General features: G+C 38.6%; 1 long non-coding RNA gene across 8 annotated transcripts in view; it reads right to left on the reverse strand.

Annotated features, from left to right (window-relative positions):
* LOC141504021 (uncharacterized) overlaps positions 1–25,329 on the reverse strand; it is a 26,609-nt gene continuing 1,280 nt past the window's right edge. The window contains exons 1-7 of one of the 8 annotated variants that reach the window (XR_012473182.1): positions 20,960–20,994; positions 19,439–19,517; positions 18,275–18,380; positions 17,928–18,049; positions 14,630–14,758; positions 13,498–13,690; positions 1–613 (exon numbers count right to left, since the gene is read on the reverse strand). This is a non-coding gene — a long non-coding RNA (uncharacterized LOC141504021). Of the gene's footprint in view, positions 614–2,602; positions 2,940–5,979; positions 7,028–13,497; positions 13,691–14,629; positions 14,759–17,927; positions 18,053–18,274; positions 18,381–19,438; positions 19,570–20,959; positions 20,995–25,329 lie in introns of those variants that run through there. The other 7 variants (XR_012473181.1, XR_012473179.1, XR_012473183.1 and 4 more) reach the window with 7 other exon arrangements.

Below are 25,329 nucleotides of genomic sequence, written 5' to 3' on the forward strand. Positions count from 1 at the left end.
TCTCAAACAAAGAGAACTGAGTCATTTATTTAAAAAAATAACCATTCCCCAACTAATAAATAATCAAGAGATATGAACAGTTTTCAGATGAGGTTTTGGAACTAAATGTTGAAACTTGTTTTTGCATGTAATTGGGGGAGGGAGGGAAGAGAACAGACCTTGAGGAGGGCAGAGTTTAATATTCAAATTTACAAACACTAATTAGAGCTCAGAAACCAATTTTGATCAGAATTATAAGATTAAAGAAATATAAAACTTTGACATTCCTCCATTTTGATCAAAGGTAACATTTGTGTCAACCATAGAACAACCAAATTAAGATGTAGGGAGATTATGAGCATAATGCAGGGAGAATAACTTTGCCAAGAAATATGGGCTGGCAATATAAGGTCCATAACAGGACATAAAAGAGAGCAATGCATTGATAATGTTGAATTACAGAGATCCCTCTATTATATAAACTGCACAGAAAAGAAACACAAAATATTAAAGGAAAATTCAGGTCCCTGTTTTCTGAAATCTTCTGATGCAATTCTTTTTCTTTGGATGTTATTCTCGAGGTCATCTTAAAGCCAGGTTATTTGCAGAAATCTTCCTTTCTAGTAAAAGACACCTTAACACAAATTTTAAATAAGTTAAAACTCATATTTCCAACATTAGAAAATAAAACTCTTGAACTTCTTAAATCATGACAATTTACAATTTGACTTGCTCATCATCATATTGATAAATATATATAGAAAATTCAGTTCCAAATAGCATTTAAAATCCTAGTTTTATGCTTGGAATTTTTTTTAATTCCATCATTTGGAGGGTGCTATTCCACTTAATAAAATAAACTTCCATAAAAATAAGAATTGCACTACAAAAGTGAATTCATTAAAGATTTCCAAATTAACTTGAACTTGTAATTTATACACTTGATAATCATTTTAGAATCAAGTAATGATTTACAAGGAAAAGATTTAACTTTTTGCTAATGTTTAAAACTAAATAAAATTGGGGCAGCTAGGTGGCACAGTGGATAGAGCACGAGCCCTTGTAGTCAGGAGGACCTGAGTTCAAATCCAGCCTCAGACACTTAATAATTACCTAGCTGTGTGGCCTTGGGCAAGCCACTTAACTCCATTGCCTTGCAAAACCTAAAACAATGAATAAAATCCTTATCTGTAAATGAATTTCTCTTTATAATATTTTAAGGATAGAGAAGTTCATTCTTCTTATATACTTAGTTGATTAATGTTCCTTTCCTGGAAATAGCATTTGAGATAGCTATGAAAACCATATCCTCATGTCACAAAAAGTTTTATAATATTTACTTAGCATTTTGAAAATAATAATTAAAGGAACTTAATTACTGTAGGAACATCATTTACTTGACAACGAATGTCAAATATACTAGGTCACTTGCCTTGTAAGAATTTATATAGGCAAACATGACATAAGTTCTATCCTGATTTTAATATTGGTCACTGACATGGTTATAGCAATTAACCATTAAGATCAGAGACATAAGAAAGGAAAATTCCTTTATTTATTTGATGTCACTTTCCATGCAGAGATCTTGTAGATAGCCAAATGCCTTAAGCCACATTTTAAATCTGCCAGGTGAAATATTTCCAAATATTGGTTGGGGAAATCAAGTTAGGAAAATTCAACCTTAGAGTGAGCTGAAAAGTTGCCTTTTCAGTCTTTCCCAATAAAGCTTTCACCTATAGAGTATATAATCAAAACCCTGTCGGGTTGCTGACATGAACGGTATTTCTTTCACTAATCATACCTGAATAATATCACTTAGACAATCACATAAGATCCTAAATAATAACTTCTAAAAAAATCAGAACTTCAGGTAAGCTCGCTTCACAAGGGATCAAACTTTGATTATAACCTCATATTTGCAACAGCAAGAAATTATCACAGAAAAACATAAATTATTACCATGTTGCATAGGTGTTTTTGCTTCAAAACCAACAACGAAGGATTTGGGATGTATAAATTCAATAATCCCAGACTGCATATAGAAACAGATTCTATAAAAATAATTTTCACTATTAATATGTTGTTATCTCCATATTCTAATAAAAAATAGCCAACACATCATTGCTTCTAGAATTCTTTCAAAGCAATTAGAATATTTTATGTGACTATCAAATAATATGCATACACTTCTACAAGCCTTCAAAATTCCAGATGTAATAAGCAACATCAAATGCATAATTCCAAATAAGAAGACATATTGAATTACGATCCTTCACTAAACATTTTCCATGCAGAAACCTGATTTTCTTAAAACAAAGCAACAAAGTAGTTTTCTTAACTTTAACCTTATCTAAATTTTACATTTTGTTTCATAAGTTTATTCACTTTTAACCAAATATACTCATGTCAATCTCAAAAATAAAATGAGATTTTTTAGAAATTTAATCTTATACATATGATAATTTCAAAACACTGAAGAAACTCTTACTTAAACCATGGAATGGCAATAAATTGAAATCAAAACAGCAAGAACTTTTTAACATGAGATTATTACAGTAATTTTAAATACTTTTAATAATACTCTATTGGCTAACTGCTTTAGTATTATGATGGCAACCTATTTTCTAAGAATAGAAATTTTCTATGAAACTATAAACAGTATCATTACATTATTGTCATAAATTAGCTTCGAAAATTTTGGGGGCTTATACAAATGACAAAAATTTTTAAGGAGCAGATACTTGGCACAGTGGATAGAGCACCAGCCATGGAGTCAGAAGGACCTAAGTTCAAATATGGCTTCAGACACTTAAGAATTATCTGGGTGACCTTGGGCAAGTCGCTTAATATTGCTTTGCAAAAAAAAAGATATTTCTAAAAATCCCTTTATTTAGGATTTACAAGATTTCCTTTGTACTTCATTAACAATCTGATGAAATTCTTCAGTTGTAACCAAAACACTTTGGTTAAAATAAGCAAAAAGAAAATATATAAGAGATTTGATTTACTCAAAATTTTTTTTAATTCATTCATTTCTATTTGATGTTAACAGCATAATTTTAAACTCCCAAATATTTAATTTATAAGAGCTTTTATCCATACTAACAATCGTAGCTGATATAACTATTGACCAATATTTCCTAACATTAGAATATTTAGGAAAATCCCAATATCATAATCAAAATTGCAATTTTTAAAAACATGAAAACTCCTTAATTTAGTTAAGTGTGTTTTCATATTATCTTACACAAATCATCCCATATAGAATTATCTGGTCAAAGAAATAAGAAAAAAACTAACATTCACATAACAATTGCTTTCATGTCAAATACATTATAGCTAGGTTAGCTACAAATATGAGTCTTTGTTTTCACCTTACAGAAAAATAACCTAAAGTAAAGATGACTTATAACTCTCCTAATGTATTTACACACACATTACAAAAATTGGGGTCTGTCTGTGACTATTGTGCCTCATATATGAAGGTATGTTGCAGTAAATCAGAAGGGAAGACAAAGGAATTGACCCTAACCAAACACTGAACTGAATGAGGTTCCCTCACCCACTTTAAATCTCTTTACCCAGGGGGAGGACAAAAGCTGGCTCCAAATTGTCCAGATGTGACCTAGCCTATACCCTGAAGAGATCATGAAAAGGGGTAAAATCATCACTTGTACAAAAATATTCATAGCAGCCCTTATTGTGGTGGCAAAAAATTAGAAATTGAGTGAATGTCCATAAATTGGGGAATGGCTAGACAAATTGTGGTATATGTGTGTTATAGAACACTATTATTCCATTAGAAATCAGGAGGCATGGGAATTCAGAGAAGTCTGGAAGGATTTGCATGAACTGATGCTGAGCAAGATGAGCAGAGATGAGCAGAACCAGAACACTGTATACCCCAACAACAACATGGGGGCGATGGTCAACCTTAATGGCCTTGCTTATTTCATTAGTCCAAACATCAGGGACAATTTTAAGAGTATCTGCCATGGAGAATACCAACCGTATCCAAAGAAAGAATTGTGGAGTTTAAACAAAGATCAAAGACTATTACCTTTAATTTTTTTTGGAAAAAAAAGGTATATCATTATAAAATTTTGCTATCTCTTATATTTTATTTTTTCCTTAAGGATATGATTTCTCTCTCAACACATTCAATTTTGATCAGTGTATAGCATGGAAACAATACAAAGACTACCAGAATACCATCTGTGGGAGTGGGGTGAGGGAAACAAGATTGGGGAAAAAATTGTGAAATTCAAAAAATAAATTTAAAAATTGTTTAATGAATAAAAGGGGGATGGGCAGGTGGTGCAGTGGATAGAGCACCAGCCCTAGAGTCAGCAGTACCTGAGTTCAAATCCGACCTCAGACACTTAATAATTACCTAGCTGTGTGGCCTTGGGCAAGCCACTTAACCCCATTGCCTTGCAAAATAAAACAAAACTAAAATTAAAAAAGAATAAAAGGGAGATTCATATTTTTGTCCATTTGCTTTAGTTAGTCTGCGACCAGGATACACTAACATTATACCTAGATTTATATACATAGCTTCAGTTTTAGCGTGCTGAATTACACTTTTTATAAGCATTCAATATTTCTGGGGTTTGTTATTTCCTAGACAATTTACTGATTGAGATTTTGCAAAAGTAGAAGTTTGCTGTTAGGATTATAATTTTACCTCGATTATCACAATTATTGCCACAACTTGATTCAGTTCAAAACCAGATTCCATAATTCTAGTAGGACAACATGACTTAATTTTTGATTTACAATTCTCATGTAAATTCTTTGAAGTTGTTCATAATTTAATATGCTTAAAGCCATATTTTATGTTAAACATAGCTTTTATGGTTTTAAAAATATACAAACTTTTTGTACCTACTTTTTTTACCTTTTAACCCTTTCCCAAAATCTTTCAAAATCCATTTTATAAATTTCCCTTTTTTACTTTTTTATGTGCTGCTTAATCATGTTTCAAGCTATTTATTCTTTCTAATAAACATTCCTTTTTATGTTTTAGTACATATGGTTATAACCAGATCTTACTCTTATAGCCAAACAAGAATAATTTTAAAATTCGTCTATCACACTAATTTTTTCCTTTGTCACATCTTAGATATTGATGTACAATATCAATGTTTTTGAAATTCCTGTATAGAAAGGGGTCCCTGATATCCTTCTGGGCCCTGAGAAATTCCTTAGAAATATAAATTTGGCTAGGCACTTTTGGGACTGAAAATAATGTGACAGGATCCAAATGCTTGACTCTGAGGGTCACAGATGTACCATAAATTTGGCTGAGATTCAGTAAGGCCCCTTGTTAACCGAATTATCTTGCTGTATCTGTAAAATTCCTGCTTCCTCCCAGGACTGCTTCCCCTTCCCCAGATGTGACTGGAACCATAAGACAGTAAATTTCACTCCCTCAAACTTGTGGGAAGCCTGTGAATATGTGACTCCCTCTGTCTCAGGAAATATGTTCAGACATACAACAGAGACCCTGACCCTTTTCCCACTCTGTCTAGCCCCCTATCTAGACCGAGCCATATGTTTACATATGTTTGTATTAGTATGACAAGACAATATATCTAACTTCTGTCTTTGCTTCTGTATCCTGCTTGCTCTCAGTACCACCACCCCCCCAAACACTATAAACACCCTATCCCCTGAACACTCAGTCACTGTCTGATTTGGGTACTCTTCATCCCCAGGAAGTCCCAGGAAATAAACATCTCCAAACTTATCAAATTCTGGTCTCCATCTCACTCTTTTGGTTCAGCAATATCCCTTAATGGATAAAAACATCAACTAAGTTCTCTTAAATATTTTTTACTTTTTAAATTACTTACAATTCTAATAGCAAAATATTTTCAAGTTATTTTATCCATTTTATGATAAGGAAAAAGATATTTTCTAAGAATTAAAAGAAAACATAATTTATTTTATATTTATAATGTAGGAAACATAATTTATAGAAAATTTTCACAGCATTTCAATTCAAATGTTACATTTTAAAACTCAATTTATATTAAAACCAACTTTTTCTTTTCATTTTTTCACTCACTCATACAGTCCCAGACTGAAGAATTAAATTAACAGAAAAAGACACAGAAAAACATAAAAGGCCTTTGGAAATAGCCAATGAAGACATAGAGAATGAGAAAAGGGAAGAATGAAATTTCTCAGTACTGGATAGCAGGGCTGCCAGAGCAGAGTTTAAAAGATTAGGAGTAAGATAACAGAATTTTGTCTCTCATACATCAGGCAATTTTCAGAAAAATATCTCCTTTGGCACCAAACGATGAGTTTTTTGGAAAAAAATCTAATTTCCCATATTTTCTGACTGAGAAACAGAGAGAAGGGGAGAGGGAAGGCAAAAACATGCTCTCATGGCAGGGGAAGGGAGTGAGAAGAGAGAGAGCAGGATGGGCCAATCAGGACACAGAGACAGGACACCCAGCAGGCCAGAAAGGAAGAGCAGTAATTTTGATTGTACCTTTAAAACAAAGAACACACAATTTAAACAAAAAAACTATAAAACATATAAACAGTGTCCGAGAATCCTGAAAGAAAATTCACACATTAGAGGAGCATGAGACAAGGCGAAAACACACTTTGCTCTCACACTAGAAGGTCCCAAGGTTCAACTAAACAATTTAACAGATTAAAAAAAAGGAGGGGGGGAACTCACGTTTCTCTCACACTGGGGTTCTCAGAAGCCCAGTCACAAACAATTACCATCAGGGAGCATCAGAAACAACTCAGAGGGGTGCACCAGGAAACCAGGGGCTATCCAGAGACCTTAACCAGAGAAAATTCTCACTGAGGCAAAAATTTCAGTAAGCAGAGATCAAATCCTAGAAATATTTCTACTTTCACCAAAACCAAGGTTCAAAAGTAGAGCAACTGAGTTGAAGGGTGGCAGATTCCATTTTTTACAAGTCCACCCTATTCTTTCCAGGCTCAAAAATATGTCCTAGCTCTGAGATCCATTCTCATAGAGTCATCAGGAGGAAAATTCTTTTTCCAAGTCATGTGTCTATATTAAAATAAATGACAAAAAAGTGAACCCTAAAATTATGAAAACCTAAAAATGTACAGTTAATACAGACAATAGATAGAAAATTAAGACATTTCAGTTTTATTCTCTGGGATCTTATCAAAACCCTGTGGGTGAATGACATAATGAAAGACATCCATAGGAGTCCATAAAATGGGGTGATACATTTACAGTATGAAAAAGGCAAACTATTGGGGCAGCTAGGTGCACAGTGGATAAAGGAACATCCCTGGAGTCAGGAGTACCTGGGTTCAAATCAGGTCTCAGACACTTAATAATTACCTAGCTGTGTGGCCTTGGGCAAGCCACTTAACCCTATTGCCTAGTAAAAACCTTAAAAAAATAAAGGTCAAACTATAGTGATTGGAATGGGGTAGTCCCCTTTGATTTTATAGATCACACAGAAAATAAGTACAAAATAACAAAGAAATATTCAGCTTGTTATCAATAAGTCATAATAATAAATACTCAGTCCAGAGTGATTAAAATGGCTTTTATTAATTCAAATTCTTCGTTGCAAAAAAGGACCTTCTCTCCTAAGGAAGGCCCTGAATTAAGACAATGTCCAATCTTATATAGAGTGTGAAAGGCTTCTTCCTCCCTTTCCTACCAATAATTGGCTGGGTCCCAATCTAATTGTTGCATTTACCCCTATTATTGGTTTCCTCACCCTGATCATTATACTATTGAGCACAGGATAGTAAACAGTAAAATGCATGAATCTCCTTGAGCAGGCACAAAGGACAAGGACATAGACCCTAAGTCAACCCCTGACTAGTTGAAGCTAATTTTTGGCCTCCCCCAGTATGGCAACTTGCTGCCTGGTGAGGGGGCTTCATTTAGCTCACTAAATGGTCAAAGTTTTTTCTTTAATCACATTTCCTTTGGTCTAATCATCTTTGCATCTTTTGGATCAACAGAAACCACACGCCCTGGCTTTTGAGATGTATTATTCTCACAGATATCTGTTAGATTCTTGCAATATCCTCTTTCATCCTTGTGAAAAACAAAGCACTTAATTCTTTCTCACAAGGTACATTGCTTCTGGAGGCCTTTGATGCAGTTTTGTGGCTTTGGATATTGTTCAAGAAAATGAAAGAAAAACAACATCAATAACAGAATTAGGTCCATCTCTCACTGTAATATTCATTCTTCTCAATCATTGTTAACCAATTAGAGATGACTGCCACCCTCAGGAACATCTACTTTTTTTTAAGGTTTTTTTTTTTTGCAAGGCAAATGGGATTAAGTGGCTTGCCCAAGGCCATACAGCTAGTTAATTATCAAGTGTCTAAGACTGGATCTGAATCCAGTTATGCCTGACTCCAGGGCCAATGCTCTGTCCACTGAACCACCTGGCTACACCTACTATTATTATTATTTTTTCAATTTTAATTTTAATTATTTCTCTTTACTTTATTGCTCATGAGGGGCTATATTTTGGGGGGAGAGGGGGAATATATTTACTCTTAAACAAGAATATTTTACTAATGTATAAAAAATATCATTTGTACAAAATAAGAATAAACAAATTAATTTGTTTCCTCTATTCAACTGGGGAATGTCCTTCAATTGGGGAATAGCTTTAAGAAACTGGTATATGTATGTCATGGAACACTGTTGTTCTATTAGAAACCAGGAGGGATGGGAATTCAGAGAAGCCTGGAGGGATTTGCATGAAGTGATGCTGAGTGAGATGAGCAGAACCAGAAAAACACTGTATAACCCAACAGCAATGTGGGGATGATGATCAACCTTGATGGACTTGTTCATTCCATCAGTACAACAACCAGGGACAATTTGGGGCTATCTTCGATGGAGAATACCATCTGTATCCACAGAAAAAATTGTGGATTTTGAACAAAGACCAAAGACTATTACCTTCAATTTAGGGGGAAAAAACCTGCTATCTTAATATGTAAGTTTGCTATCTCTTATACTTTATTTTTCTTCCTTAAGGATATGATTTCTCTCTTATCAGATTCAACACATTCAACTTAGATTAATGTATACCATGGAAAACAATGTAAAGACTAACAGACTACCTTCTGTTGGGGGGGGGGGGGAAGCAAGGATAGGGAAAAAAATTGTAAAACTCAAATTAAATAAAATCTTACTTTAAACAAAATCTGTTTCCTCTAGAATTCAAGCAGCAATCTATAGCTAATGACCTCAGTCAAACATCAGGGTCTATCTGATCCTGATTGCCCACATCCTTTGGATGCTCCTTCAATTGAGTTTCATCCCCAGGATATTCCCTCTCCAAATGGGTCCCAAGAGAATAGACCAAGATAGGTAGGGAGATTGCTGTGTCCCTTCTCACTCTGAAGAAATTCCAAAAGACTGACCCAATTCCCCAGAATAGTCTCAGCCCCAAAAATTTCAGGGGGAAATATGATGCCACGAATCATGGGTATAGGGAATATTGAAACTAACTGGAAACAAGTTTTGTAAATATTTTGTTTGCACTGTTAAAATCTTATAACATATTGATCCTCTAACATTCTGTTAAAACACTTAACTTTGACCTTGGCTACATTCTCAGTGGTAAGGCAAGCTAGAATATGAAAGCATGGAAAAATCATCTTGAGACCACTCAGGCCAGAATCAAAATTTTCCAATGTAAGACCCTCAAACCCTCCCCAAAGACAAATTCTCCAATGCAGGACTTGGACAACTGCTAAACAACAAATTTCCAATGGACCTTGAGGAGGGCATTTTCTGGTGGGTACTGCTCTCTTTCCATCTAGACTTTCTGTGTTAATCTTGCAGTTAGACTGCCTGGTTAATTAGCAGTTCACATGGCCTTTTAATCTCTCTTAACTTCTCTATCATTTTCTTTGTGTTATAACAAATTCTTAATAAATCCCTACCTCTCTTTGTACACCTGTATTACTGGGTTGACTGGTGATTCATCACAGGAAACACTGAGCCTCTGCAACATGAGCCTGTCATTAGCATAGGGGGAGATACCCAGGGCTCTTGACTTCTTACATAGGGGCAAGGTAACTGAGGTGTGAAGGCTGAGCACACTTTCAAGAAAGTTAGAGAATATCGTTTTGAAAACTTATTGTATTTTGACAATATTTATGGAAGTTCTTATATATCACAGCAAACAAAGAGACACAGACAATTGACTTAGACCTTACCCTTAGGGGGTGTGTCATGGTGGGAGGAACAGCCTCAAAGAATGGTAATATCTGCAAATTCAGCAAACACTTGGGGGGGGGATGTCTGGAAGAACTGAGTTCAAATTCAACCTCAGCTATTGGCTAAATGGTGAGTCACATTACCTCTCATGCCTTAGTTACCTCAACTGTAAATTGAAGATAATAATACTAGCTACCTTCCAGAGTTATTGTAAAGATCAAATTTATTTAGTCATATCTGTCAATAACATAGCAGACTGGATTAGATGCTCATTCTTTACTCTACCACCCATCCCCAGACAGGCAGGGTATGTCTTTTCATTCCCATTTTATAGTTGGGAAAACTGAGGCTTAGTAGCCTGCTCAGCTTTCCAGCTTGTAGGTCATCCTAACTTCAAACCCACTAGTCAACTGCTGTCCTGTAAATGACTGACAGACAAGGATGAAGGAGGGCAATTATGAAAAGGATGGGTCCAGGGGGATTACTGAAAGCTCTTCACTCTCAGTTGGGGTCTGGGCATTCCATAAATGGGTGGAGGGGGAAGAGACAGTGTTGGGAGGCAGGGTCTCTAAGCTGTTTGACACAGTCACAGCAAGAAGATTCAAGGCAGTCACACTGCCTGATGGAACAACATTTCCTTCTTCCATATATATAGGGATTTCATGCATACCAATATTTATAGGTTTATTATTGATTACAATATGTACTCACCCTAATACTGGAATGACTATAAAGGAAGGATTTCAGAAAAATTCCTTGAATAAAACAGATTGTAAACTGTCTAAATTTAACAGGACTGCCTCTCCCTGAGGCTTCAACATTATGAAATCTCTGGAAAACCCACCACTGGGAATTCCAAGGAGATACCAGAATATATACAGGGAAAACAGATACAAGATGGGTCAGATAGAATTGCAGGGAAATTAATAGTTTTTCCCCCCTTACCATACACAGGAATATATGAAAAAGATGATGAGAAAATAGTACATGTGACTAATATGTGAACTCCAGCAGCCTTAGTTTCAAGGGAAAGAATAAAAAAGTCATAGAAACTGTGGCTTCTACCACCTAGGCCAGAAAGAAAAATTGGTTATTGTAAGAGTTAACGGATGGGTGGACAAGCATAAAGACCCTCACTACAGACTGTTAAGGAAGTGTATCTAAATACATTACTTACACAAAAAATATAAAAAACTTTCCATTAAAAGAATTGCTTAATTAATAACTTTAAGTAAATTAACAATTATATAATGTAGTAATAAATATGGTAATGGACAGGTTAAGGTCATCGTGGTCCGAGTAGGGATAAGAAATTAATTAACTATATGATTATTACTTAAACTTGTAATCACATGATTAAAACTTGTAACCATATGAACTATATGATTGATGATGAAAATTTTACATTCTTGTAACCAAGGAAATGATCTGAGCTTGCTTGCTTGCTTGAAACATACATGATTCTGAAACTATAAAAATAAATCCAAGCAGCTGACAGTTAGTCAACCTGCTCCTGCCTATACCCACTTGTGGACTCAACTCATTTCGCCGACTCTATCCCTCCTGTCAGGTTCCAAGAACCCGCAGAGGCTGGACCCCAGCAAGACAGCCACTAAGCTGTCCTTCTATTATAAATGGCTCATGAATACTTATCCCAGAGTGATTAAAATAGTTTTTTTAATTAAGACATCTTAATAAATGGTACACCTATCTCAAGGAGAGAAGGGTGAGGAATCCCAGAAATGTTAGGTCTCATATGCAGTTTGAAAGGCTTTGTTCCTGCCCTTTTGTGCCAATCATTGGCTGGGATCACAAATCTAATTGTGACATTTGTCCCCATTCATTTTCCTCTCCATGCTCATTATACCAATGAGCAAGAACAGCTACAGCTTTGAGCATGCACAAAAGAGAATGACTCAGACCCTAGGTTAATTTGGAACTAGGTGTGGCAGACCTGGCCTAATCTCAGTTTTTGATCAGATTAAGGCTAGGTCTTTTGTCTTAACTCACATACCTGCCTGTAGGCAACAAAACAGGCAGATCTCAGTTTTTTAAATGTAAACTAACAATTGTCCCTTCACATTCTTGTGGAAACCAAATACCCCCATATTCCTCACAATTCCCACTTTTCTTTTTTTTTTAATAAGAATTATTAGTGATTTCTTTCTCAAAACACATTACTTGTTACTGACATGACTACTGACTTTTTCTTTTTTTTTTTTTTGTTTTTGTGCAAGGCAGTGGGGTTAAGTGACTTGTCCAAGGCCATACAGCTAGGTTATTATTAAGTATCTGAGGCCTTATTTGAACTCAGGTCCTCCAGATTCCAGGGCCAGTGTTCTATGCACTGCACCACCTAGTTGCCCCACCTACTGACTTTTTCTATCAAGATAGGTCTTACTTCCTCATTATGAGGCATTGACCCTTCCTGTTCTCCAGGTTTGCCAAATTTCTGATGTCCCTGCTCATTTCTTTTACTACTTGCCTATTATCTTTCTTTAGGCAGGAGCTTGATAGATTCAATTTACCACAAATTCCTCCATCTCCAACCAACAGATTATCTAATTCAACTCTATGTTAAACAATTCTCTCTCCTTTGCATGGCTTAGCCAGTCAGCAAGTCCAGGGCCCTAGCTATCTAATTGATAATTGTTTCCACTATAACTTAGAATCTAATCAGGATATAAATTGGGGTTCCATGACCCCACTACTATCCTAGTGGCCAGGTAGCAGGCCCATCAGTCTAGATAACAGCTCCCTGACTAATCATTGGCAGATGGGTATATGCAGTGGTTTTCACTTTACCATAATGTATCCTTACAAGGGATCCAGGTACCAACATTAAACCTCACATGAGTCTCAGTCCACCTGTCTCCATAAATTGTACAGTCCAGAATATGTGTACCCTGCTTCTGGACAGAAGTCCACAGCCATTTTTTCTCCTCAGGAAAATAACCTGGTATAGACAATAGTCACCCTGAATTGACTCCATTATGTGCCACTTGTGTTTCTCTCCTCTGGATGAGAATCCTGTGGCACAGTCCACCTCTGACCAGAAACTGAGAATCTAGGCCAGACTCAGGGAGACTGGCACCCAAGGCCAATTCTCAAACTTCTGTGGAGCACTGCAAGTCCAACAGTTAACCACACCAAAAGACTGGGCAATAGCTTCTGTCAGCTATATACTCCTCCCACCATTACTAATATCATGTTCTTTAAGTCAGAGACAGGACTCTTCTTAGATAGGATATATGGACTCATGTAGCATATAATCATGCCACTCAATAATCACAACCTACTTTTCTCTCATTGGAGAATCTCTTCACTCTGGCTCTCTTCCTCCTTTCCATAAGGAAATGGTACAGATGAATAGGTCCTGTGTCTCCTCTTCTCTCTTCTCTTCTGCCCTGGAGCCATCTGATGTTCTTCTGCATCTTTTGAAACTGTTTCAAAAAGGTTCTCTCCAGCTCAGGTGACTTGTGACCTTCTCTTCTGGTGAAGAAACAGCTTAACATTTTACTCAGATCAAAACACATGTTTTCAACACAACACAATGAGATTTTAGAGATTATTACAATTTACACTTTGCCTTGCTCACTGTCATACTGAAATATATACTTCACTTCAACACAATAAACTTCCATAACTGTTTCACTGCATTAATAAACTCCACTGAGAATTCATACATTAACTTAAGCTTATAACATATACATTTAACAATTATCTTAGTACAAAGAGTACATAGCTTATGGTTTAAAATTAAAAATTCTTGGGGTGGCTAGGTGGCATAGTGGATAAAGCACCGGCCCTGAAGTCAGCAGTACCTGGGTTCAAATCTGGTCTCAGACACTTAATAATTATCTAGCTGTGTGGCCTTGGGCAAGCCACTTAACCCCATTTGCCTTGCAAAAAACCTAAAAAAAATTAAATTAAATTAAAAATTATTAACCTTTTGCTCACATTATAATAAAAACTCAAACATCAATAACCAAAATGAATTCTTTTCCCAAAAGATTCTCAAATATACCATAGATTTTGCTTTTCCTGTTATAACTATGACTTACAATCCTTTCCTTAAATTAGACCTTGAACCTGTAATTATCCTAAAAATTTCCCCATTCTTTTGCTAACCTAAATATTCCCTCTAACATAAAAATTAAGCAATCTTAGTTCCTATCTAAACATGCAGTTGATAGCAGGTGTCAGTCACACACTTAACATATCTGGCTAGTAAATGCAATTGACCTTAAAACTTCCTTACTATAAAGATCCAGGACATCTAAGGAAAATTCCTTTATGAATATAATTTTTGAATGTCAGTATCCAGGTAGAGGTCATATGAGTAATCAAATGTCTTAGGCTAGTTTTATTCTTCCAGGTGGCACATTGTCCAAACATCACTTTGGGAAAGTTAAGTTAATAGGGTCCAACCTCAGACTGCATTAAAGAGCTGCAGCTTCAACTGTATATCCCTGTCACCTGAAATCTTCTGCCCATTGGCTTCCTTGGCTCCCAGTTCACATTGCCCCAGGAATACTTCCTTTTTTGGTGACCATCCTGCTATCAGACATAAAAAGAGAAAATTGATTAAAAGTCCAATCATCTAAAATAGTTGTTTTACCTAACTGGAATTTCGAGTTAATCCAATTCACTAAATTCCAATTATAGTCTTAATGGGGTCCCAATTAATGAATCCTCTACTTAAAGCTCTGAGTGTCCTTCCTGGGTTTTTTGCTAAAACCAGGAATTCTAACTATGACTGACTCTACATGCCTCATCACCTTCCTCTTACTTGAGGCTTCTGATCTCTAGACCTACATCCCTTTGTCTGACATATGTACTCTATCTCTCTCTATATATATAACAATTAAGATAAATATTGTCACAGAAAAGCTCAGATTATCTTTTTTTGTATTTTGTATTTTTTTGTATTTATCTTCCTTATATTACATAAGTGCTTTAACTTCAAAGCAAACAACCACAGTTTTGGAATACACACACACACACACACACACACACACACATATTTTATATATATATATCCATTCAAAATAGTCCCAATTTCACATATATAGCTACAAACTTCTTTATACAAACTTGTTTAGCTACTAGCCATCCTTATTAAATAAATTATTACTTTTAGAATTCTTTAAAATTATTAAAACATCTTAGGTGACTTTAAATTTCCAACATGTCATTAATTCCAATATAGCAAAACAGCAATAAGGATACCACAGGAATTACTAGATTTTAGAAAACAATCCTTCCATTATTACATTATTCATGAACCCACAGATCTATCTCAAAAGGGGCCATACTTTTGATATTTCTCTCATTACAAAGCAATCACATGTTAATTCTAGGCTTTGACATCACAGTATTCAAAGAGTTTATATGTCTCTCTGTAGTTACAAAAGAATATCACATAGCTGATAAATACATCTTACTCTTCAATAAGTTACCTTACAGTGAAACCACACAATTTCTACTTATTTAGCCATCAGTCAGAGCCACCCACATCAGTTGTACCCAGATCCTCTAAGTATCTAATCTCATATATATGATACATTTAAAAGACCAATGCCATTCTTATTTATCTCATGGTTAATCCAATAGCAAAGGACTAAATCATTAGATGTAACCTCAGTTCATTTAGTTTGCTATCAACTGTACAACTAAACTTCCCAACAATTTAGTCTGATATAAGCTTTAGAGTACCTTGTTTAGAAAATCCAGCACTCACATCCTAAAAACTCTATCAACATAAAAATAATTATTATCATTATTAGATTTAACATTAAAATGAATTAGAGCTTTTTCCCAAAAGAAGTCAGCAAAAATCCCTTATAATATAATTATGTATTTTTCTTCTTAGTAGCTGATGGCTAAATACCCATTCTGATCCCAATCAAGGCCATATGCTGGTTTCCCCACCCAAGGTCCCCTATCACCGTTGCATGAACTTGCTTGGCTTTGTGTGTACCAGACACTCCCTCTAGGAACTAGCCATTCCTGGAGGCTACCCACCCAGAGGTTCAAAGTTTAATTAATTTCAGAACCTTGGCCATGAGTCTTCCTAGGTCATGTGTGTACTCTTCACATGTCCTGGTCAAGTGCCATAAAAGCTTATATAACCCTATTGGCAGTGTGCTATCTCTGTCTGGGACCCCTTAAATGTCCCTAGCATTGAGTAGCTCCTTGGAGTTCCCCCCATGAAAAGGACACTTTGCCTGCGAGGTTGCCCAATCAGGACTCTGAAGACTGTACCCCTGGGACTCCCCAGCCACTGTTGATTCAGATGTTGGTGCTCCCCCGATTGGTGATGTTTTCTTTTTACATCTATCGTTATGTAGGCTTTGCTCTTCTTTTTATTATATTGGGACTTATTGGTTACTTTTAGTGTAAAACTGCTTTATTTCTACTCCTTTTATAATCACTTTATTAAAAATACTCTTTTTAGTTTTGTGGGTGTGAACCTGTCATTTTGTAGGAATGAATCGAAACCAAAACTCCTTAATCAAACTGTAACACAATGCCACTTTCCTTTAACTCAAAGAATTTTTTTTTACGTTTTTGCAAGGCAAATGGAGTTAAGTGGCCTACCCAAGGCCACACACTAAGGTACGTATTAAGTGTCTAAGACAGGATTTGAACCCAGGTACTTCTGACTCCAGGGCCTGTGCTTTATGCACTGTGCCACCTAGCCACCCCTAACTCAAAAGAATTTCAAGAGAGTTTAAAATTCCAAATAAATTTAAGAATCTAGATTATTTAATTACTCCCATTCTGTACAAATTTTGTCAGAATATAACAACACTGATTCCTCTCTTTTAAAAATCCTCGCGGGGGGGGGGGCAGCTAGGTGGCACAATATATAGAGCACAGGCCCTGGAGTCAGGAGGACCTGAGTTCAAATCTGTATTCAGACACTTCAAAATTACCTAGCCATGTTATCTTGGTCAAGTCACTTAATCCCAGTCTTGTCAAAAATATAAAAAAAATAAAAAATCCTCAGAGTCATGCCCAAAATTCTAGTTCAGAAAGGAATCAACCTTAAAAATGGATTTTAGGCACTTTTAGGCCAAGTGACCAGAGCAAAGAAATTCATTAAAGATGATTTCCTTTCAATAAGGATGTCTCCCAATGCTTGGATAAATATATTTTCTTCCTTTCCCAATCACATATCACACTATGATCTGTGGTCTCTTCCCCTTTAAGGCTTAAGCACTTGAAGTCTCCTACCTACCCCCCCCCCCACAGGCAGGGCACTCCTGAGCTGAACTCAGTTTAGAGTTCAAGTCTTAACAATATGGGGAATGGTATCAAGACTACCACATGTCCAACCCACCACCCCCTTCCTCCAACCCAGGGAGAAAACATGGAGTCTTTCTCAGACAGTCAAAAGGATAAATCTTCCCTCTTATAACTTCTCAACATTTTCCTTAAAAGTTATTTCTCTCTTAAGCTCTCCCAGAACTACCGATTTTTTTCTCTTTAAGAGTTCCAATCCCATCTTTGACTCTCTAACTACACACCAGGGCTCAGTGAATGAAAGGCTGAGCTCCACAAGGGGAATACTGCAAATCTATTTTCTCCTCCGCAAGTTTAAACTTAAAGTGAGGTCCCCAGACCATTTACACAAGACAGAATATAGAACATATGAACACATTGAAACACACACAAACACACACATACACACACACACATACACGGAAACATTTAAACTCACTCAAAACCCGACTGGATCCAATCAGTTCTTTCTTCTGGCTTCTGACTTCCAGCTTCCAGCTACAAGTCATGTCTCCAAGCTACCAACCATTTAGCTCCCTTCTCCCCAAGTCAACTGGCAAGCTGCTTTAAAATTTGAGGGAAATTCCTGGAGAAGGAACCCAAAATCCTCCTCCCTTCCTTTGGGGCACCTTATTATCCTCTGGCCTCTCCTTTGGGTTAGCTCTACTGTCTGGAGGACTTCTCAGCCAGCCCAGGGTGGTTCTGGCTACCACCCCACCCCCCTAGAGATCATCCCTTACCAGGATTCTTATCCCCCAGACATTTTAAATACCCTAGGTTGCAAACCTGAGTCAATCTTTCCAGGAATCTCGGAAATATCCCCCATGTGTAGAATACCAAGAAAGTGTGTTTGAAATACAGCCAACTGCACACATTATGTTCTTTAGTTCTTCTGAGAAAATACCAGAGAATGAGATTTACATTATATAAACCCCAGAGAGCCAACAAATTGTTAAAAATGACTGGGTGAATAGTCAGTCTTGACTGATTAAAATGAAGTTTTATTAAGACATCTTAATAAATGGCACACCTCTCTCTCTTAGGGGGAGCAGGGCGAGGAATCTCAGAAATGTTAGGTCTTATATGCAGCTTGAAACGCTTTGTTCCTGCCCCTTCATGCCAATCATTGACTGGGGGTCACAAATCTAATTGTTACATTCATCACCATACATTTTCCACTCCCTGTTCATTAGACTAATGTGCAAGAACAGCTACCACCTTGAGAATGCACAAAGGAGGACTCAGACCCTAGGTTAACTCAGACTTATCTAATCTCCTTTTTTGATCAGATTGAGGCCAAGTCTTTTGTCTTAACACACATACCTGACTGTGGACAACAATACAGGCAGACCCCACTCTTTGTAAATTAAGTAACAATTCTCCCTTCATGTTTTGAAACCAAACAGCCCTCACATTCCTCACACCCTCCCCAACTCTACCTTTAGGTTTTCTTCCACAAGAAGGCTTTCCCAATTCCCCTATCAGTTGATGTCTCTCCCTTTCACATTTCTTCACATCTATCTTACCTATATTTTATGGTGCACCTGGTTGCTTGACCATCATTTCCACCATTTGTTCTTGGAGTTAGGACCTGAGCCCTCACCCCACCCAGGAATAATCCAGGTCTCAAGGCTTTCCCTCTTTAACAGGATCAAACCACCTTGAGATATGACAGGTGCCTCACCCCTTCCCAGAAAGCAACTGGTAGAGAGATAGTAGGAGCAGTGGAACAGTGACTGGGCTGATAGTTAATCTCTTTCCCCACCTCCCTGCTGGTGGACCCCAGGGCCCAGCACCCCTGTCTGACACTGCCACAAAATCCCAGGGCCCCAGGACAGGTTCCACTGTTTCTTTTCTTGAGCATGATATGACAGGATCCTTGTGTGGGAGGGGTGGGGTTAGACCAGGCACTTCTCCCCACCTTCTCTTCCTCAGCCTCAGTTTCCCTACCTGACAAAGGAAAAGTCTGGATCCAGTTGATTCCAAGTGCTGAGAGTCAGTCTGATACAGGGGATAGATAAGGCTGCACCTGGAGCCAGGAAAATTTGGGTTCTATTAAACTTAATTTTCTTAGGCTAAAACTGAAACAAGAAAAAGTTAGGTTATATGAAAAGTTTCATTCTCTAAGATCTTACTGAAAAATAGATGGAAGACATCATTTAAGATGTTTAGCTTGAGTTTAATAAGAGTATTTATAGAAAAGACACAGAGGCATAAACTTTTTGGTGGCCAACCAATCAAGTTACAAATTAATACATAAAAGTGTTATTGATTTGATTCTCTAACTCACCCATAGAACTGACAAGGCTCCAATACGTAGCAGGGCTACTGACTCCCTTTCTGAGATAACCAGACCAGCCTTCTCAGGATGGTCTTTATCTCTGATTATTTTAAACAATTGTGAAAGCCAAACCTGCATATACAATCGGGGAAACAGTCTTGTTTCAAAGAGAAAGAGCCTATTTTTAATTTTGAAGAAGACAGAGGTTAACATTCAGACTTTCAAACCTCAATTAGAATCTGAGAAACCAATTTTAATTTAATTTTTCTATTTTCCTTAATTTATTTACAAATTACTGAAATATTCTTGTTTAAGAGTAAACATAATATGCCATCCTACAAATAAATATAAAACCTCATGAGAAATAAAGTAAAAGACAGAGAAAAAAATGTGTTCCAATCTGTGTTCTGATACCATCAGCTCTGTCTTGGGTCCATTGTAGAAATTACTTCCATATTTTTCCAGTTGCTGTTGCTGATTGTAATTCCCTCCATCCATTCCTCCTCACTACCATCTAGTATATTTTCTCTCTCCTTTCACTCTGTACCTCTTCAAAAATGTGCTGTGGTGCAGCAGACAGAGCACTGGCCCTGGGGCCAAGAGGCCCCAGGCCTACAACCCACCCCAGTGACCTAGCAACCACCAGCTGAGGTCCCAGACAGACTATCCAATTCCAGCACCTTGCAAAAAAGTAAAAAAGAAAATGTGTTCTACCTGACTATACTCTCCTATGATCTACCCCATCTCTATCTCCTACATCCCCTTCTCCCCCTTCTCTCCTATTTCTTTTAGATGTCTGTAACCTATTGAGTGTGTATGCTGTTTCCTCTCTGAGCAAATTTCCAATGAGAATGAAGGTTCCTTCATTCTCCCTTGGCTTCCCCACTTCCATACCATTGCAAAAGATACATGAAATATCTTCTATATGAAATATCTTAGCCTACTCTACCTCTCCTTTCTCTTACTCCCAGTACGTTTCACTTTAACCCACTGACTCCATTTTTACAATATATTGTATCTTCAGATTCAGCTCTCTCCTGTGCTCCTCTTTAAAAGATTGTACCTGCTCTATTAAAAGACAAGGTTCATATGAGTATTATCAGTATCATCTTTCCATGCAGAAATACATACAGTTCATCACCATTAAGCCCCTCATAATTTACTCTTCACATTCACTCTCTAAGCTTCACCTGAGTCCTGGACTTGAAGGTCAAACTTTCTGTTTTGTTGGGGGCGGGGGGAAGAGGCTTGGTGGTCACTCAGAAGGGAAACATAATCCCCTTATAAAGGAATGTTACAGAACTCGGCCCCTCATTGTTTAAGAGTTCATGGGAGGGAGGACAGGGGGGATAAAAGTGTCTGCTGAGAGGTGGGGAGGAAGCGGGAATGTGATCACAGAAGAATAAAGACTCATGACCCACCTCAGGCGCTCTGTCTGGTTCTTCCCCCATCAAAGAGTGGGGGCCGGAGGTACCCCGAAGACTCACCACGCGTTGGACTGGTGAGTAAGAGGACGGACTAGCATAAAGAAGCCGGCGTTGTAAATAAAAACCCGGCAAGGTGTAAGAGGACGGACTAGCATTAAGAAGCCGGCGTTGTAAATAAAAACCCGGCAAGTGGTGCCGAAACCCGGGACCTGATTTTGCTAGGGAACGTCTGAATCCGCTGGTCGGATTCTCCAGACAGCCTCGGTCGTTTCTGACCGGGAGGAAGGAGAGGGCGTTTACTCTCAGATATTGCCTGAGGGACATATCCCTATTGTGTTGACTATGCTTTCTTTCTCTCCCCTTTCTCCTTCTACTCTAATCACGCTCCTTGCCGTGCTGGCCTGTCTGATTGTGCCCTGCTTCCTCCTTCTCTTTTGCCGAACGGGAACTTTCCAGTTCTGCCACCTGTTAGGATTGCAGCCTCGGCTAGTAGACAGCATGGGGGGCCGGAATAGTATTCCCGCCTTTGAGCCGGAGGAAAAAGAGGCCGTTGCAGTGCAGCTTTATAAACTCTGCGCTGAGCATGGCTGTAAATTACCTATCAAGACGTGCCGTGCTTTTGTTGAGAATATCTGGAACATCTGCCCTTGGGTGCAACATAGTGGGATCCAACCAGATAAATGGAAGGAGCCCTGCATCCCCAGAAGGTGACTTTGGCACGAACAATCAGCACTCAGGTGGGTAGCTCGTTGGCGGGATCGGATTCAGAGGGCTCAGAGGAAGAGGGAAGGCCACCCCCTCCCCTGTATCCGTGGGAGGAACTTAGAAGAAACAATGGGGGAAAAAGGGGCCCCCAGGGAGAAGATTCAGGGCCGGAAGTTTTCGAGCGCGGGAAGGGAGGGGTGCAAACAGTCCTCAGGGGTGGCAGGAAGAGGAGCGTGAGTAGGTGGGACCGGGAGGCTGCTGACGAGGAGGGAGAAGTCCGCGCTGATTGGACAGCTGCCGCGCCCCAGGCTTGGCGGCCCAGCCAGGAAACAGAGGCAAAAAATCCCCCGTGTTCCTTGTCCGCCCTTCAGAGATCCCCTCAAGGGCTCCGCCCATCCGGCCTACTTGCCACCAGTGCCTCCATAGCAATAGAGAAAGGGGAGGAGGTGGACTGGGATGACTGGGGCCTCTACCCGGTATTTACGGACCCCCTTACCGGAGCCCGAGACTACCGCCCTGTCCCTTTTAAGATGCTTGAGGAACTTAAGGAGGCCGTGACTAAATACGGCCCAAGCTCCCCTTATGTAAAAAGACTGATGCAAAACCTCTTTGCTACGCACCCTTGGACCCCTGCTGACTTTGACGAAATTGCAGCCGCGTGCCTGGATGCCTCCTCATATTTAGCTTTTAAGGCTGGAGCCTATACTGACCCTGCTGTTCAGGCCCGGTATGGCCAGTTTGAGCTAGAGACTGTTAAAGAAACACATGTTGCAGCTTGGGATAAGATTGGAGCCATGAAAGGGGGGAGAGCCACACAGAAGTTGGTTGGGCTGAAGCAGAGAGCAGATCAGACACCCCTCTCATTTGTGAACGAGGTTAAAGAGACCTTGATTAATGCCCAACCCTACGGGGTGAGAGGAATTTCTTTCTTTTTCAGGCCTTCTGATCATCGTAGGGATCCTTGGAGGTGCTCCATCTGAAGGAAATCCGACATGGGGAATACTCCGAGTTATTCCCTCTCCTCTTCCGGTAGCACAGAACTCCCCGATCTACCCTCGCCTGCTAGTGACCAATACATCGATGGGGCTCCCTTCTGCCTCGGTGGGGCCCCTCATGTGTGGCCACAGGGGAAGACATCGAGGATCCCATACCATGGAGGGATTGCCAGATGGCGGGAGGGTACCCCCTTGAGGGTGAACAAGGACGCTGATTCTGGGAATCACCCTACTTGTTGTCTGTTTCTGCCGCCTAGCTAGGCGACAGAGGGGTTATATGCTTCTTACTCAGAAAGCCTTCATGGCCATAGAGACGGGGGAGGATCCCCAAGTCTGGCTAGCCGCCATGCATGACAAAGACAGGCCACACCGCTTAAGGCTAACCTCAGCACCGCTTAAGGTCACACCAAGTGATAACCTTGTAAAACAGAAAGGGGGAGATGTTGGGGGCGGGGGGAAGAGGCTTGGTGGTCACTCAGAAGGGAAACATAATCCCCTTATAAAGGAATGTTACAGAACTCGGCCCCTCATTGTTTAAGAGTTCATGGGAGGGAGGACAGGGGGGATAAAAGTGTCTGCTGAGAGGTGGGGAGGAAGCGGGAATGTGATCACAGAAGAATAAAGACTCATGACCCACCTCAGGCGCTCTGTCTGGTTCTTCCCCCATCAAAGAGTGGGGGCCGGAGGTACCCCGAAGACTCACCACGCGTTGGACTGGTGAGTAAGAGGACGGACTAGCATTAAGAAGCCGGCGTTGTAAATAAAAACCCGGCACTGTTTAGCTCTGGTTGTTTCAACAGGAACATTTGAAATTCCCCTGGTTCATTGAAAGTCCATCTTTTTCCCTGGAAGAGGATGTTCATTTTTGCTGGAAAGGTGATTCTTGGTTGATTTCAAGCTCTTTTGCCTTCTGGAAAATTATATTCCAAGTCCTTTGAGCCCTTAATATAGTTGCTGCTAAGTCCTGTGTGATCTTGACTGCAGCTCCATGATATTTGAGTTGTATCCTTCTGGTTGCTTGTAATATTTTCTCTTTGACTTGGGAGTTTTAGAATTTGAATATAACATTCCTGGGGGGTTGCTTTTTTTTTCCTCTCTTTCTGGGGGAGATTGGTGGTTTCTCTCAATTTCTATTTTGCCCTCTGCTTCTAGGATATCAGGGCAATTTTCCTGTAGAAATTCTTTAAAAATGAGGTCAAGGCTCTTTTCCTGATCATTACTTTCAGGTATCCCAATAATTTTAAAATTATTTTTCTGGATCTGTTTTCCAAATCAGTTGGTTTTTTTTAATGAGATTATTTCACATTTTCTTCTAGTTCTTCATTCTTTTAGTGTTGAATTATTGTGTTTTCATTTCTTGTAAAGTCATCAGCTTCCTTTAGCTCCATTCTAAATCTGAAGGATTTGTTTTCCTCAGAGAGCTTTCTTATCTCCTTTTACATGGGGCAAGTTCTGCTTTTTTTTAGGTTTAGGTTTTTTTCTGTTGCTGTTGTTTTAATATTTTTTAAACATTTTGTTTTCCAATTATATACAATAGTAAATTATACCCATCATTTTTTTCAAGGCTCTGAATTGTACAATTTTTCCCCCCCTCCTCTCTTCCCTCCCCACACCCCCGGGAGGCTGTCTAACAGTCTCAACATTGTTTCCATGCCATACATTGATGTAAATTGAATGTTATAAGTGTAAACATAATAAACATAAACCCCCTCCCCCTAAGAAGATGGGAAACCTCAAGAACAGAAAGAGAGAAAAAAAATTGTATTTCAGTCTGTGTTCAGATTCCAATGACTCTGTCTCTGGAGTGAGTTCCTTTCTTTATCATAAGTCTACAAGAGAAGTGATTCTATATTTTCCCAACCGTTGCAATCATTAGCTGTACCTCCACTCTATTCCTCCCCACTCTCATTTATTGTATTCTTTCTCTCCTTTCAACCCCCTTCCATCCTCCCCATTTCCCCTCAACCCATCCCTTTTTTCCCATCCCTCTCCAGGGCGACAGATTTCTTCACCTATTAAGTGTGTATGCCATTTCCTCACTGAGCCATTACTGATGAGAATGAAGGCTCACTCATTGCCCCTTGCCTTCTCCCCTCCCCTCCATTGAAAAACTTTTTTTTTTATTCTTATGTGAAATCTCTCAGCTTCTTCTTCATCTCCTTTTCCTTCTTTCCAGTACTTTCCCCCATTGCCCACTGACTCCATCCCTTTACCACAGCATGCCATTATATTCCACTCCTTCCTGTGTCCTGTCTATATATGCTCCTAATCGCTCTCATAAATGAGAAAGTTCATATGAATTATCACTATCTTCTTCCTGTGCAGGAATACAAACAGTTCAACATCATCCAGTCCCTCTCTTCCACTCCCTTTATGGTTCACCAGAGTCCTGTGCTTGGAGATCAAACTTTCTGTTCAGTTCTGGTCATCTCA

This window comes from Macrotis lagotis, unplaced genomic scaffold, assembly GCF_037893015.1.
Source record: "Macrotis lagotis isolate mMagLag1 unplaced genomic scaffold, bilby.v1.9.chrom.fasta BILBYCTG019, whole genome shotgun sequence".
NCBI lineage: Eukaryota > Metazoa > Chordata > Mammalia > Peramelemorphia > Peramelidae > Macrotis > Macrotis lagotis.